Here is a 17,852-nt window from a genome sequence, read left to right as displayed (position 1 = left end):
TTATATGTGTATTTATAGCTGATACCTATGTTGGAACTAAACTGTATAAAAAAATCTACGAAACTATTTTAAGACAAATCAAAGTAAGGCTATTGTTCAGCGCGTCCATTTCAGTAGACGCAGCATTTGATGACGATTATTTTAAAAGATTTTTTATAAAATAATTTTTTTATATAAAAATCTTTTTAAATGCACATCATAACTAAATTGTATAAATTTACGATGTTAATTTATTTATTTATAAGTAATAAATTAATATTAAGCATACTTTATAGTACGTTCATGGTTTATCTACATATAGACCTGTGGGCCTGTTGCGATCGGTAAACATTACACACGTGCACATTCAACGCAGCTGGTTTTCGTCTATTTCGGCTTCAATCGACAGCAGATCAATCCCCCCCCATTTTTTAAAATGTTTTTAATAAACGTTTCGTTTCCTGAAGAAAATATTTACATGTAACCCTTTTTTGTGTGTTTAAAAAGGTAAATATAACTCTATTGTGAGCCTGGTAAGCATGGAATGCGGACATTTCAATTAGAAGGATAGTGACAAATTGCCTTTTGGTTATAACTTTAAATGTTAACCAATTGTATGAAAAATATCTAAAGGAAAATTAAAGATAAACATGAATTTTGAAGACATCTTGGGCAAAAAAACGAACTCGTGTTATGTGTGTATCTGTATCTCGGTGATCCAATTTGGAAGGCAGATAGATAAAAATTAGTCTAATGAAAAAAGTACTTGAAACATGTTCGCCCATGACTTTCACGTTAAAGGAATAATATAGAGAATTGATCAGACCAGTGAAGTTTTTAAATTTCCGTATGTACTGGCACATTGCAAGTTCTCACATGTAGGTACCGTGTACATCCATTTCACCTAGTTCTTCCGCGGAGCAGTTGTTTATTCCAGTTTGAAGGGTGGGGCGGCTGTTCCTCTATAACTAATTTAGATCCATTACCATTAGATCTCGCGTCTCAAGGTGGGTGAGATTAATACTGTGCTGTCTATTAGATTCCTGTAAATTTGATATATTATTATTTTGATACGGTTTATTTATATTTTATCCGGATACCGATTTGCTTGGTCGCATGCATCTTGATATGTGATTGGTTTATATGCAAGAAAAAAAATGGACACGAGCGTTAAGCACAATATGAAATATACAACATGTAACATATTTAACGCACACCCTCAAACACCTCAATTAGACTTTAATAGTATAAACGCTATGCATACACCAAATATTATTTATATGTGCGTTAACATTGATTATTTGTGAAATTAGTTATTCCAATTTCGTGGAAATAAAATGGTCACCGATTCACACGCACTCCACTGCGCACGCACACACAGAAACCTACTCGCCGCGCCGCTTGTTCAATGCACTTTAATGACCGTTTTCGTATTTGTTGTTTTATTTTAGATAATACTGCAATGTCACTTTTCACTTTATCAAAGGCGGTTATTATCTTATTCTTTAGTTCTTCGGCACTTATTGTGTGTTATAAACTAGCGATTTAATTCGCCCCCACAAAAAAAAGTCGAGAGGCGTCAAATCAGCTGATCTAGGAGGTCACTGACCGAAAAGACAGCGAAATACGGGAGATATTTTATTTGCACTATCACTTGACCTCTTATCGATAAGGTGGACGCGGCGTGACTGACTTGTCAAAAATATTTTGTTGACTTCGTTGTTTAGATTTTTCTTTGATCACCGCCGACGCAACCGCGTCGCATCGGGATTAGCCTGCCGTTTATTGTAAGAATATTAAGCCGACGAAAAAAAGGGATAGTAATTATTTTTGTATTACGTGGTTTTCTTTTATGTATTGTAGTGTTGCTGTGTGCCGGCGGTCGCTGTTGGTATTGTGTGCGTAGGTATTTTATTTTGTAATAGACTATTAGCCTTGAAATAAGTATCAGATTTATTTAATTAAATAATATTTTTTTTTTACTAATTAGATATTTCATTTTAAAAAGTCTTAATACCCTGACTTACGTTCCATTTTCGTTTCTATGAACTGTTTAGCTAGCTGTGTAGGGTGACTGTAATTTACTTAGTTTTAACTAAATTTTAGAATAAAAATTTGGTACATAAAAAACAATCAAAATCGATCCAGATTCCGATTCTGAACAAATTACTTTCAGGGTGTGCGTTAATTATGTTACATGTTGTATATATGTCAGCACACGTCAGGGATGGCTGAGCGGTAGGTTCCGTCATCGCTTGTATTCGATTGAACTCAGTTTAGTCAATAAAACTTTTCAATAATAATTATTGAAACTCAACACACACAACTTTCACAATGACAGGGTAAACCGACAGTTTCGTTGCACATACCGACAGACCGACTGACCGACTGACTGACTGACAGAGACTCACTGACTGAGACGGACGGAATTACTGTCTGACACGGAATGCCACGACTCTGTCCACGTACCGCCATTTTATACTGTGGCGTTACGGAGTCTACCCTTCGTTTTGTGATATTTATCAAAACAACATTTCATCATTTAAAATAATAATCAAAACCACCGTCTTAATATTACTAAAAGTCGTTATCCACGACAACTAAAAGTCGTTATCCACGACACGGCCATTCTGACATGTCACACGTCCCTGTGTGACGCTCCTGCAAGGAAAACAACCTTCTGTAATATCTAACAGGTTTCGTCTCGGCAACTCCTGATACATTCACGATTGAGGATTGGGATTCGTTTCATTACAAACCATAACGTTAGCTTTCAACAAGATCTTTAACAGACTATGTTAACCTGTGTGAGTAGATAACTTAATTACTCAACTATTCGTGACACACTATACAACTGAAAAATTTCATTAATGCTCAATAAGCATTAGAAACCCGAGTTATTACAAAACAACTCAACCTGAGCAGTATTTCATCAGTATTATGTATCAACCACAAACTATCGTTACAATTACTTCCATCTAGTGAGAGTAACTCATGCCACCTATATCGAGTGACGATAACCCAATTCAAGTGCCACCTCCATCGAGTAGCTCTTGACTACTTATTGCCTCCATTCGGCAAATAAGTGGGACCTCCATCCGGTACCCAACTTCAACACAAAACACTAATGCCTCCATCCGGCACGCAAGTGGAACTTCCATCCAGTACCCACTTCAACCATAAAACACATCGCAATGCCTCCATCCGGCAATAAAACGAACACACCTAAATCGAGCGAGGTGTTCAATTACCAGTCATAAATAACACTGAATACTGTTCTTTACTAATCACACAAAATAGGACAACAAAATCCTTATTTTAATCAGTCAGTTGTATCGTGGTCGTTTGATCCTACATCTTCTACATCACTAGTGTCAACAAAATCGTATAGAACGCTCCTGGCCTGGCTGCCGGCACAGCTAGTGGCATTGCCACCCACATTATCATTAAAACAAATGATAAAACCAATACACATCACTTCACAATATAGAGTCAAGGTCATTAGTAGACCAACACAACAATAGTCTCCATTGAGACCCAGGTCTCCGCTGTACCAATCGATGGAGATACTCTCACCTCACTGATCAGTCTCGTCAGTAGCACTACTTAGAGGCAACCTTATGTAATCATAGGTTCTATTACCAGTTAAAGCAATCTGTCTTCATTTCAACAAAATTCAACATCGAATTTTACTAAATTTCCAATGTTCTGGTCTCGTCAAAGTTAATCTCTTACTTTCAGTATCATTTTAAGTAAAAACCTTTTGGGATATGGCACGCGAACTATAAAGAATTCGAAGGGGCTCGCCATTGTTATTCTTATGGTAGAACAATTTAAAAAAAAACAAAATGTGTGCAATTCACACGTGGTAGAAGTGAAACCTTCCAAAATTAAAATACAATTATCCTAAACGGCTTAAGTAAATGTAAAATTTTGTCATTAGTAAATAATTGTAAGGTAGCGCCCTCTGTGAATTGATATTCTAATTTCACGTATAATCCTAAATTAAAATTCACTACAAGAGCTTTCATACACACGTTAGTATTAAAAAATCTCACAGATGGCGCTGTATTAAATAGTATGTTGTATATTTCTGTCTCATTCTTTGCTGGCTTCATCCTACACATTTTTGTATTTGTGTCTCTTACCTGTCGTTTTTTTTTTTTTCGTTGCATCCGGTTTGAAATCGCAACGATTCTAAAGAAGTTTTCACTTCAAAAGATGTACGGCTTCTAGCACTTCTTGTCAAGAACAATTCCATGAGCTCATCGCGAGCTTGGTCATCAATAACGCAAGTCTGGGCTTCGAATAAGGACACTAGATTTAAGAGTTCTATTTCGCTGAATGCTCAATCTCACTGAACCGACTAAAACAACTATCAGGTAGTACATGACATACAATAGGTAAGCAATAAACCATCGCATAGGATTTGTTCCGTACAGTTTTGAGTCAAAACAACAGAAACCTTTTATGAGAACCATCGTATAAAATAGCTGAATTATGAAGCTACTACTAATAGATTTCTTGACAAGAGAGCATTCGGCACCAGAATCCAAATAAAAATAATACGACTCACCAGATTGTTCTTATTTACCAAAAATACCGATATTACGCAGCTACCGGCACCTCGCTCCGCTCGGCCGGTGAATAGTTGACCCATCAAGCGCCGACAGACTGTGCTTGCGTCCCATATCTCGTATTGGCTGCAGCAATCACGTGTTGATTGCGACATGGTCTTCCTGATTGTACATGTCCTCGTGTGATGGTTAACCTACAATCAAAAACATCCACGAGAACACTTGTTCCGCTCGATCACTCCTGACTACACTTTACGACTTATCGGAAACTTTAAAGTCATCAAAGCTTTAAACTGTTTTAATACCATTTTAACCAAATCAAACAATAGGGTATACAAAGTTCACTATTCAGCAGTCAGAGCACGTACCACAGTCGTTCATCAAACTTCAAATTTACTCTGTACAAATCAGGCATAGCTTACAGGAACTCAGATCAAAGAAAACTTCCGAGTAAAAATATCTAACGCCACGGCTCTCCAGCCGACCAGCAATCGCAATTGCCCTCATGATGCGCATCCACAGCGTGGATCGCCCGTGTGCATCACCCGCTGACTACACACGATGGTCTTTACAGACCCCGACCTCCGCCAGAGCCAAACGCGCACCGCGCACCCACGGACTACTTGAGTTGCCTCAAGAGACACCGATTTCTACCGGGCTACGACTACGTAATAGCTACTGGTACGGTCGAACACAATACGGCCGATAGACTATCCTTACTCGAGTTTTCACCACAATTTAAGCTTGCTCTTCATCATCATCATTTACATCAACCTCGACTGGTATGTGTCATGCTGGCATTTTTCTTAGCCTATCGTGTGGGTATTTGTAAGTACGTTTTGAATTTAAAGCTTTCAATGTGTAACGGTCACCATCCAATACTTCAACTACTTTAAACGGCCCTTTAAACTTCTTATCTAATTTCGTTTGATTACGCTCTTCGTTTTAATGTGTGGACGAGCTCACAGCCCACCTTGTGTTAAGTGGTTACTGGAACCCATAGACATCCACAGCGTAAACGCACCACACACCTTGAGATAGAAGTTCTAAGGTCTCGATATAGTTACAACCGCTGCCCCACCCTTCAAACCGAAATACACCACTGCTTCACGGCAGAAATAGGCAGGGTGATGGTACCCGTGCGGTCGATGGTACTATACGGAGCACCCGTCTGGTGCCACGTCCTTACCCACGAGAACGTCGCCGTGCTGCGACGCCGGCAGCGCGCGATCGCAGTCAAAGTTATTCAAGGATACCTCACAGTCTCCTACGAGGCGGCGCGCCCTAGCGCAAGTGCAGCCGGAGCGCGGGGGCTCCAATCTCGGCAGTCCGTGCTGGAGGCGTGGTCTCGTCGTTTGGCGGACCCGTCGGCCGGCCTCCGTACCGTCGAGGCGATCTGCCCGGTTCTCGCAGACTGGGTGGGCCGCGACCGCGGAATTCTCACCTCCGGCTACCTGTGCAGACTCACAAGACATTTTACCACCATGCAAACTTCTTACCGCAACAAATCTTACCAGCCACCACGCAAACTACAATTTTACGGGTTCCACCTCTCCTACACGATGTTACTCCCACACTGAGGAAGCCAACCGCGAACACTTGTCAAGCACGCACGTCACGACGACTTCAGATGTGTCAATTTTTCTTCCCCACGGAAACTTGCTTGCTTTCTTGTTTGCTTGCTTGCTGGAGCCCGAATTCATCGAACGTGTAATGTTATTGGTATTGAATCTAGTAGATTCTAAAATTTCAGCGACAATTCACAGTCTCATGTCCTGGTTTACTGCACTAGTGCCATGTAACTCTAGCAGAAGTCAGCCGCTTAAAATAATTCTTGTCGGAACTACCCACTCGTCATGACAGATCCATTATTGCGATCGAAGTTTCACTTGAGTTTTGCACTTGCCTTAATTTCTTGCAATAGCTTGTTACGTGTTGTATTTCCGCTAGTAAATGCCATGTGATGAAGTCGACAGTCAAACTGGGCAACATGAGCCAGAACGTAAGATGTGACGATTTCTTCGTGGCTCAGATCTTCCATCGAGGTAACAGAGACGTTATTACACGACTTACGTATGCTGCATTCACGCTCTTGTGGCGTACCACTACTAGTATTCTGATCTGCATCATGTTTTTTTGCTGTACTTCGAACATGTACAAACACGTCACGCCAGTGAGAGTAGAGTCCTGATCTCACTTCTGATGTCAGCACACGTCAGGGATGGCTGAGCGGTAGGTTCCGTCATCGCTTGTATTCGATTGAACTCAGTTTAGTCAATAAAACTTTTCAATAATAATTATTGAAACTCAACACACACAACTTTCACAATGACAGGGTAAACCGACAGTTTCGTTGCACATACCGACAGACCGACTGACCGACTGACTGACTGACAGAGACTCACTGACTGAGACGGACGGAATTACTGTCTGACACGGAATGCCACGACTCTGTCCACGTACCGCCATTTTATACTGTGGCGTTACGGAGTCTACCCTTCGTTTTGTGATATTTATCAAAACAACATTTCATCATTTAAAATAATAATCAAAACCACCGTCTTAATATTACTAAAAGTCGTTATCCACGACAACTAAAAGTCGTTATCCACGACATATAAATAGTGAAAAAAGAAATAGAATACAGATACAAATCTGTTGAAACTGATTTGCATCCAAGCATCATACAGGTAAATACGTTTTGTTTAACTATTAAATCAAAATTAGCTGTAACTTGTTTCTGATTTAATCACCATAGGTATTATTGGTTAGCTTTGACACAATAAGTAAAACCACGTGTGAAAAAACCGATACACGGCGAGAGGTCACCCGTATCTATGTATCGAATCAAGCGTTACAAACAGACTCTATGCACGGAAGTAAGCTATTTAGCTAGTCATTCTCAACATCAGACTATATCATACGACGTTACGCAATTATGTACTTTAATCGTGGAAGTGTGACCTTCGTTCGACCATCTAAAGTTTAAAATCTATGATTCGTTGACGCCTCAAGTTGAACTGTCCGATCTTATCTCGTCAATCTTCGAGATAAATTAAGAGTTAATGTTACAACATTTAACTACGTACATGAATAACTAAGCGGAACTTAAGCTGTAGTTAACACGGATCGTAAATCTTGAGCAACATCAACGCCTTATTTTCGAGAGCTACGCGGAAATGCAACGGCCGTACCGTGTTTGAGCACCTCCTTTAAAAGTCCAGTCCAAACAAGCCGAAATGAAATATCGCCAGAGCCCAAATCCACGACGTATCTGATGGCAGAATAGCGTTTTATTAGTTTCCGTATTTGTACTAAAAAGCTAGAGCTGCAGATTCGACGTTCTTATAATGTAAAATACCCGTCAAATTGTCTTGACCTAAATTTTGTGATGGAGCATTAAATGGACTTAAGTAAATCATCTAGAGAGACGTTACAAAAGATAAAAGTAAAAAGTAGGAAGAACGAAGACCATTAAACAAATTAAAGATAAAAGCGCCAATGGGTTCTTTAATCAAATATAAAATTTTTATATACTTTTTATATATACTAACAATCACGCCACGTTAATTGGTCCCGTTATAAGTTCGTAAAGAACTTGTGTTACAGGTTCCAGATAACGGAAATAAATGTAAGATTTTTATTATACACATACATATATTTTAATATACATCCATAACCTTGGAAAAGACATTTATATTTATCATACAAATATCTTCCCTTGACGGGATTCGAACCCGCGACCCCCTTATGTAGTGGCCATGTCACTTACCACTACACCAGACGGCCATTGATGTACCACATTCAGATTTTTCTTTTCACATTATAGTTATATTAAGTATATCTAATTATTTTAACACCTATGAAACAGGTGACATTAGCAATAACGTTCCTTGTTTTAAGAATGTACTGACAATTTAGACAAAAGCCACTTTAAAGAAATTCCTTCTCATACACGTATGTGTTAAGTACAATGCTGTCCACGCAATGGATACTATTGTGAGGCTATTTGTAAAGAATTGAAATGAAAAGAATTTCGCCTCAAAAGTCCAGCGTGTATAAGTCAATGATATTATTAATAACACTAGTGGTCCCGCAGTAGTCGAAATTCGACTTTAATTAATTGAAATTATAAGCTTGAACATTATTATGGTTATATTGTCTAAAACTATTATACTTCTATGATCACAGATTTCGCCAAGACTACACTATAGACAAATAATATTAAAGATAAACAATATTAACCTATTTTCAATTTGACCACAGTTTTTGACAAACTAAAGTTTGACAATAAACAAAGAGTATATACATATGTGTGTGTATCAAATACATAGCAGTGTGTGTAATGTTTTATTTATTGATTTAATGTATCTTATATGCATTATTTAAAAAAAAAATTAGCATTGTGCACACCTCTATATTCTCTATGAGTGTGGGAAATTTCATACTCCTCCGTCCGCGCAATTTTCGTAAAAAGGGGTACAAAGTTTTTGCTTCACGTATTAATATTAACAACATTAAACCACCAAGTATGATGTGCTGGAATGTAAAGCACGCGACAGGGGCCGACGAGATATTATAATTAGTACATGTAAATTCCACTCCTTTTAGATAAACGCGTGCCTGGACATATTTATTGGTGACATCGTTTTCGGCCAGTCAAAATAGGCACATTTACACGCTCCAGGAAGTCGTCGAATTAGTGCCGTTTGTGATATTATGTAGGACGGTTTTCTATTTCAGAACCTCAATAGCTGTAGATAGGTGTAGATTAAAAAGTTTGAAGACAAATAAACAATTGAAAGTTTCTTTCTTAATATACCACTTGATTGACTCAATATATGTAGTATCTGACTCATAATTTTTTATTTATTGCCTAGTGGTGTGAACAAGCTCACTTGGTGTTAAGGGTTACTGGAGCCCATAGACATCTACGACGTAAATGCGCCACCCATCTTAAGATATAAGTTCTAACGTCTCAAGTATAGTTAAAACGGCTGCCCCGCCCTTCAAACCGAAACGCATTACTGCTTCACGGCAGAAATAGGCAGGGCGGTGGTACCTACCCGCGCGGACTCACACGACGTCCTACCACCAGCCAAATTATTCGTGTTTGGTGTAAATTAAAAAGTTTAAAGACAAATAAATAATTGAAAGTTTCTTTCTTAATATAGCACTTGATTGACCCAATATAATATGTAGTATCTGACTCATAAATACATATTATCGAAATTATTTTGTCGTCATATAACCAATTGCAAAGATGTTCGTATATTTTCTTCCTTGACCTTTAAAAGTAGTATACTTCGATTAAGCTTTAATGGAATTGTCTTAATATCACGTGCGTATCATGAACATATATATAGCTAGAATATGTCAAACTTACGACATCTAAATAAACCTAATAAACCCATAACCAATAAATATTAATGTGAAATAATCCATCGACATCAATGGATCAATGGTTTTAACTTGATACTCGTGTCGATGTACAGAGGCGGTTCCGCCACCCTGCACACGGGATCTGGTTGCAACTACTTGCAGCTACAATGCCCAAGCTCGTTCGAGACTAATCGTCATGTTTTTTTTATTTATTGCTTAGATGGGTGGACGAACTCACAGCCCACCTGGTGTTAAGTGGTTACTGGAGCCCATAGACATCCACAACGTAAATGCGCCACCCACCTTGAGATACAAGTTCTAAGGTCTCAAGTATAGTTACAACGGCTGCCCCGCCCTTCAAACCGAAACGCATTACTGCTTCACGGCAGCAATAGGCAGGGTGGTGGTACCCACCCGCGCGGACTCACAAGAGGTCCTACTACCCGTAATTACGCAAATTATAATTTTCCGGGTTTCATTTTTATTACACGATTATGTAGTGACACGGATGCAATCTCGTCGTACCTTTGCTAGCACGAGTATAACGTGCCAGTGCATCGGCCACGGTTACATGTTCGCCGTGACTCACAACTGTTAAGACTGATTGCAATGGTATTATTATTCGATGTAAAAACTATTAACCATATTACAAAACTTTTAAGTTTCGAAATTGGTAACCGTTTATAAGTTTTCTAATCGTTTTGATTTGCGGCATTTTTTTACTGGCGGTAGGACCTCTTGCGAGTCCGCACGGGTAGGTACCACCGCCCCGCCTTTTTCTGCCGTGAAGCAGTAATGCGTTTCGGTCTGAAGGGTGGGGCAGCCGTTGTGACTATACTGAGACCTTAGAACTATATCTCAAGGTGTGTGGCGCATTTTACGTTGTGGATGTCTATGGGCTCCAGTAACCACTTAACACCAGGTGAGCTGAGGTCGTCCACACATCTAAGCAATAAAAAAAAATTACAACAAATAGGTAAACAATAACATTATTATACATTGAAAGGTCAATTCGAAAACAGAATGGTATTAGATTTCATTGCCTCTAAATTTTTAATATTCGAAAAATGTTTTAATGAAGCTCTATCGGTTTATTGTGAAAGAAACGCAATACAGCAATAGTTTTGTTTTATTAAAGTTCAAATACAAATTCTTTAAAAAGAGAGATAAACACAATGCAAGTTAATTCATAACGCGGCTTATATTATTGAATCTCGTTAGAGACGAACTCGTAAGCTCTATAATAAAAAAAATATTCAATTAACACAGATGTTCGCTGTTAGGTAACGTCAGGTGTAGATAATGTATTCTTTTGTAATAATTCTAATGTATTTTAATTTAAGTTAAGAACCACTCTGAGTATGTACAATTAAACAATATATTGCTTTAAACTATTTTTTATGAGTACTTCATCCCACGTCTCAATTCTTGCAAGGTCATAGTTGATATCATTATGCTATGCCTTATATAGCACGCGTTTCAACACTTAAACTCTGTTATACAAAAGTACCATATGGCTAATACTGCAGTCATGGCCATTCGCTGATCGTTCTCCTGCAATACGAGAGAAGTTCAAAGTAGTATTATCCTTCACGCGTCTGTGGCCTACATTCTCAATGTCTGTTGCCAACGAGTCTGTGTTAAGTGCGAGCTCTGTACTTTACCATTTAAGGGATTCCAATTATGAATGTTGTTATATTTCAACTAGATGTTAACGCACTGCTTCGACTGCGTAGTCAAGGAAAAGTCTCAACGTGAAAGAAAGAAGAAATCACCTAATTTTTGTAAAGTTAATAAAACATAATTTCCTGTGGAAAGGAAATGTTTTTTTGGGATAAAGGATAACCTATGTCAATCTTGTGATCTAAAATGATCACTTTAACAAAAACATCCGTTGCTGTTCTTTTCGACGTGAAAGAAGGATCAACAAACAAACTCACTTTCATATTTATAATATTAGTATGGATTCTACAAAAGAACACAAAAAAAAAAACGCTATTTATCGGAATAAAAGAAAGTCGACAATGTAAACAAAGCCAGCTGTCGTTTTGCAGCCGGCTGTTTGATTTCCCGTTCATTAGGCTAACTATAAGTTCAAAGTTATCGTGTAGAGTTAGCTGGTAAAGCAATAGGCAGGGACCTTCAGATCTATCATTCCCCAACGAAATTAAATTACCGCCTCGTTTTATTTATGTTCAATCTGACCGGATATTACTGTCTGCAAAACTTAATTGCTCGTTACAATCCCTGAAAACGTTAATTTACATAGAAATATATACATACAAAAACACATACATAATACCCCTTTCGCTACAGTAGACCTTTTTTTATTTTAAAAATAAAACAGATGTTTATTGTGTTTGTATTTGTTACTTTGTCACTATTTTTTTTTCTTATCAAATCAACACTTGAGGGGCAATGTAATTCGAAGAAACATTCGCATATGTCACTATTTTTTTTCTTATCAAATCAACACTTGAAGGGCAATGTAATTCGAAGAAACATTCGCATACAAATTCGCTATAAGAAAGACTGATTTGTTTATAACTATCTGTTTATAGAAAAATAAATAATAATCACTGGCGAATGCTAAAATTCAAGTTGGATAGACAACCTATTCTTTATTTTGCGCAGACTGCAAATTCATAACTAATTAAATTTTACCTATAATTTTACCATTTGTCAGTACAGATTTTCTTCAACAAGAAATAAAGTTAAACAAAAAACAATTCATTTATTATTATCATACTAAATCGACCAGAAAATTATTGACGCACTATTATGTAAATGTGAAATCTAGCGGCAAATACGTTGCATCTACTTACCGGTGAATTGATTCTAGTCGATCTGCTGATGGGAGGCAATTGTATCGATCAAATGAAACGGACAATGAAATGAATGAATTAGGGTCATTATGAATATAATAGAATTGCACTTTTCTCGTGTTGGTTTAGATACGGACCAAAACTCACGGCCCGCTTAAGTAAAAATGCAAGAGCCGACAGACCGGACAGACACTATAGTACGATTCAGTGTGCACACAGTTATTTTAAAAAAAAGGTTTGGTCTCAATACATTGAAATAAATTTTTTAATTCAATTAAAAAAAAAAGTTTTCTAGCAAAAATAAACGGTCCGGTATGTTTGAAAATAATATGAAATGAGAGCAACGGTGAGTTTAAACTTTAAACTCTACTCATGTGCCACACTTGTTAGAATCGTATACATTTTATTCAGTCAACGTTTTAAATGTATAATACAACTAGCTGACCCGGCAGACTTCGTAGTGCCTCAATCGATAATTAAAATATTATAATATTAAAATTAAAACTTAAACTTTTGTATAAAATAAACTTAAAACAAACGAAAGGAATCCGTCCGACTGGGGATACATCAAAGGGAAAACATAATTGCTATTTTTATTTAATTCCGAGCATTTTCATATTTATCTACCTTTTAAGCCTTTTCTGGACTTCCACAAATAATTCAAGACCATAATTAGCCAAATCGGTTCAGCCGTTCTCGAGTTTTAGCGAGACTAACGAACAGCAATTCATTTTTATATATTATATGTACAGATGGAACCGCAATAATTATCTTGCCATTTTAAAGCTACTGCATACGTGTAGAAAGGCTGAATATGCCAAACGCATACGTGAACTGCTAGGATATTACCAGCTACACATGGTGACGCTCCGCGGCGCCCCTCCGATCCTCGTCGATGAACTTTTATTCTCACTAGTTCCATCCGCGCCCGTCCCGCTAACTGACGTATTTACGATCGGACTTTCTCGATGAATTGGTTTTATTTTTCAGTGTTTACATTCAGTGAAAAGAAAGTGACTTGTTTATCTAGCTAATTATCTATAAGTGTGTTTGACGCTTCTGTTCTACAACCATTCGGGTGAGAATATATTTTGTTTTCTCCGGAGATTTGATGTACACACACACATGTCTGTCCCGATATAAAAAATATTTGTGCAGTTAAATTATAACATGTACACTCTTAATTTGTGTTAATTTTAGGATAATCATAGGGAAATATGCATTATAGAGAAAATGTATGATATATTTACAGATTCTAAGTAAATAAATTCGTAAAGGTATACGAGAAATTTACTAAATCTACTTTTGTCTTGCTAAGTACACTTTTTCGTTTCGATTTAGAGCAATGTTTAATCTTATCGATAAACGAAAACATGTTTGATTAATTGGTATTTTGGTATTAATACTTAGCGATAGAAACTATTAATAGAAAATTTCAAAGAATGTAGTGTTATTAAAATTATTATAAACACGTGCGCCTAATAATCAAATTAGGTCTTTTATATAAATATATTTTATAAATGATTTGATACTTTTGTAGAAATGATACTTTTGTATAAATGATTCAGAATTTTCAAAATGCATTTCTTCGTCTATTATATTGTTTTTATTATAGTTTATCCAAAAATCAATGCCAGTTTTTGAACTTAACATTCAGTGAGTCTTGGTTTAGAACAAAATGCGGGGGAGCGAGCAATTGTTAGGGAGACCCGATGTTGATTGGAATAATAATACCAACTCTGACAACATTATTAGAGACAATATTCTACGCTACATTAAATAAAGTAGAAAATGTGACGATACAAAAAATGTAAACGAAAAAATATCTCAATCACATCTAGAATAATCTAGATCAATTCATAAGATAAAAAGGTTTCTGAGTAAAATGCATTCCTTTACTTAGGCACGCAATATTTATTGATACTTCGTATCTCCTTGTTAATATAATATTTAATTATACAATTAGTAAAGGATCGTTAAAACATGGCTTCTTTTTTAGAGGCGCGGTGTCAACGGTGTGTGACAATAATACGGGTCGTCCCACTTGACTGTAGGGATAGTCTAATGTTATTATACACATTTGTTCTATCTGACACAATATGGAACTTTTTTATAACCTGACTTTTTAAATTAATTAGGCGGGGTATCTCAATTAAAAGTTGACGTTATTTAACCTTAAATACAATAATGCGAAGTTTTAGCAAAAACTAAAGCGACTTTCAACAAATTAAAATGAGAATATCATTAGTCTTCGACGTCAATTAAACGTGCATTATTAAGGATAACTCAAAAACAACTGGTCATACGTTGATAAAATTTTTATACTGGAAGCTGGTTCTTCCACGAAGTCATATAAGTTAAAATGAAAAAATATATTATCAAATTCGTAAAAAAATTATAAAAAAATTCAGTCCGATGGATAATTTCTTCTGTTTTGAAGTTAATTAAAAAAATCTGTTCCAATTTACGTAGTAATGGCGAAAATAATGGCCTGTCTAAAGTTTTAGATAAAATCATCAGATCTATTGTCAAGAAATGTCAATAGCTAAGGTTGTACTTTCAATGCCACATCTATATATTTATTAGTAAAATTGGATACGTTTATTATTCGACTAACCACTACTACTAACCTACACAAGGACATAAGCCTTGAACTTCGTCTTGAGCACTTTTGAACATACCCCTAGAAACTGTTACTGGAACGATGTGTACTTGTTGGTAATTTTATCATCGACTCATGAGAAATGTAAAGTGCCTACTTATTTCGTACTTCGTCATACAGAATTGTATAAAACGAACAAGCATTGCGAGCGAATAAAATCCTGTTTGACTTGTCGTTGAATAATTTCCATTACCGTATTTATTGTACAAGTCTTGGTCGGTTGTCGCGCTGGACATCGAGCCCTTCATATCCGGTCGCGCCCTGTCTTTTCCGTTCACTGTAAAGCGAAAACGATTCATGACAAACGGACAGTTATTGTTATAGTTCCCGTGAAACAGCATAAAACTGTTCACGAAAGGTCTTCATTTTATACGCTTTTTTTTTATTGCTTAAATGGGTGGACGAGCTCACAACCCATCTGATGTTAAGCAGTTACTGGAGCCCATCGACATCGACAACGTAAATGCGCCACCCACCTTGAGATATAAGTTCTAAGGTCTCAAGTATAGCTACAACTGCTGCCCCACCCTTCAAACCGAAACGCATTACTGCTTCACGGCAGAAATAGGCAGGGCGGTGGTACCTACCCGTGCGGACTCACAAGAGGTCATACCATCAGTAGAAAAGTTACGTTTGCGATTCACAGCCATAACACGAGTCCTTTACTTTGAAATATTGTTCAGGAAGTCGAAACGTATCGATTGCGGATATGAATTAACGAGTCGTTCGTTGGTTTTATAATTTCTGTTAGAACAACGTATATATATATGTTTATTCGTATTTTGACTGACTCGGTGGTTCAATAGTTAGTGACCCTGAGTGTTGCACATCCGCCTAACATTCGTGTGATGAACAGGTTTGTTTGCTTTGTGTCTGGGTGTTTATTATCTATATATATATGGATATATGGATTTTAAATTACTTAAACAAATCTATCAGGCCTTTTGTCAGTCTATTTTGTCGTATTGCATTATTTCTTGGGGCTTCCAAAACGAATCAATTTCTATTAGAGAAAGCCCAGAGGACCGTCATTAAAATTTTCTCTTTTAAATCTAAGTTGTACCCTACACATCAGCTTTATCAAAATTGTAAAGTGCAATTCAGTAATTATTTATTTATAAAATAATTTTAAAACAACATTCCATTTGTATTTACAACCTTAATTTGGTTCTGAGGCGACGCAATCATAATGTCTCGATCCATCTTAAAACTCAATTTATCCATAGGTTCTTTTGGTACTTAGGTCCCACACTTTATAATAAAATTAATAAACACCTTAAGAAATATGCCCTAAACAGCAAGAAATGCAGAACATCTATATTTGATTGGTTGCTACATTTCAATAATCAAACCACTTAGTGATCACAAAACTCTTCTTTTTCCCCACCTTATCCCACTGGGTGGGGTCGGCACAGCTAATTTTTCTCTTCCATTCTCTTCTATCAGCCGTCATCTCAACACACGCTCCTCTCTCTCTCATTTCGTCATTCACACACTCCATCCATGTCTTCTTCGGTCGACCTCTTCCCCCTCTACCTTGCACTACCATTTCCATACATCTCCTAGTCATATGCATCTTCTCTCTGCGCATCACATGCCCATACCACGCTAATCTGTGATCAACAACACAAAGCAAGGCAAACGCAACGCTGTGATCACAAAACTATTTTACTTACTAGTGGTCCCTCTGTAGTCGAAATTCGACTATAATTAATTGAAATTATAAGTTTGAACATTATTATGGTTCTATTGTCAAAGACTTATACTTCTATAATCACAGATTTCGCCAAGACTACAGTATAGACAAATAATATTAAAGATAAACAATATTAACCTATTCTCAATTCGACCACAGGCTTTAAGCAATAATAAAGGTTTGATAATAAACAAAAGGGTATAATATACATAATGTGTGTGTGTGTTAAATAAATCGTAGTGTGTGTAATGTTTTTTTATCGATTTAATGTATTTTTAAAGCATAATTAAAAAAAATAGCATTCTGGACTCCTCTATATTCTCTTTATGTGTAGGAAATTTTATACTCCCCCGTTCGTGCGATTTTCGTATAAAGGAGTACAAAGTTTTTGCTTCACGTATTAATATATAGATAAAACCAATATAACTATTCGTATGAATCAATACAGAGCATATTTAGAAATATTCAATGTGCTTTGAAATACAAGTCAGCTTACTCGTTTGTTATTTTCCTGTTTCCTTGTTCTTGTTCGAATGTAATTGGCAAAAAAATTATCTAATTTCATTAGTTATTATATTAATTAGTGTTACACTAACTTACATTGATCACAATTCATGTTAAGTTTTAAATAAAGTAATTAAGTTTCTGGCTGAAGCCGATCCCTCGGGTACAAAATTACGAACGACTAACCGACGGTAGAACAATTGATGTTTCAAGAACTAAGTAACCTA

The 17,852-nt window shown here is 36.7% G+C and overlaps 1 protein-coding gene and 1 long non-coding RNA gene across 10 annotated transcripts in view; one reads left to right on the top strand and one right to left on the bottom strand.

The window, feature by feature from the left end:
• LOC101737831 (myosin-7B) overlaps positions 1 to 17,852 on the top strand; it is a 56,581-nt gene that overhangs the window by 18,666 nt on the left and 20,063 nt on the right. For 7 of the 9 annotated variants that reach the window (XR_009973957.1, XR_009973958.1, XM_038013283.2 and 4 more), the window contains exon 1: positions 13,681 to 13,841. The exons of the other annotated variants lie outside the window; for them this stretch is intronic. The gene's annotated coding sequence lies outside the window, so the exon portion shown is untranslated. Of the gene's footprint in view, positions 1 to 13,680; positions 13,842 to 17,852 lie in introns of those variants that run through there. 9 annotated transcript variants of the gene reach the window in all.
• On the bottom strand, positions 11,242 to 13,562 carry LOC134199473 (uncharacterized). The gene is made up of 2 exons (XR_009973981.1): positions 13,391 to 13,562; positions 11,242 to 11,492 (listed from the first exon to the last, which is right to left on the bottom strand). It is a non-coding gene; the product is annotated as an uncharacterized LOC134199473 (long non-coding RNA).

Source organism: Bombyx mori, chromosome 10, assembly GCF_030269925.1.
Source record: "Bombyx mori chromosome 10, ASM3026992v2".
Lineage (NCBI taxonomy): Eukaryota > Metazoa > Arthropoda > Insecta > Lepidoptera > Bombycidae > Bombyx > Bombyx mori.
This window is presented reverse-complemented; position numbering and strand designations above follow the sequence as displayed.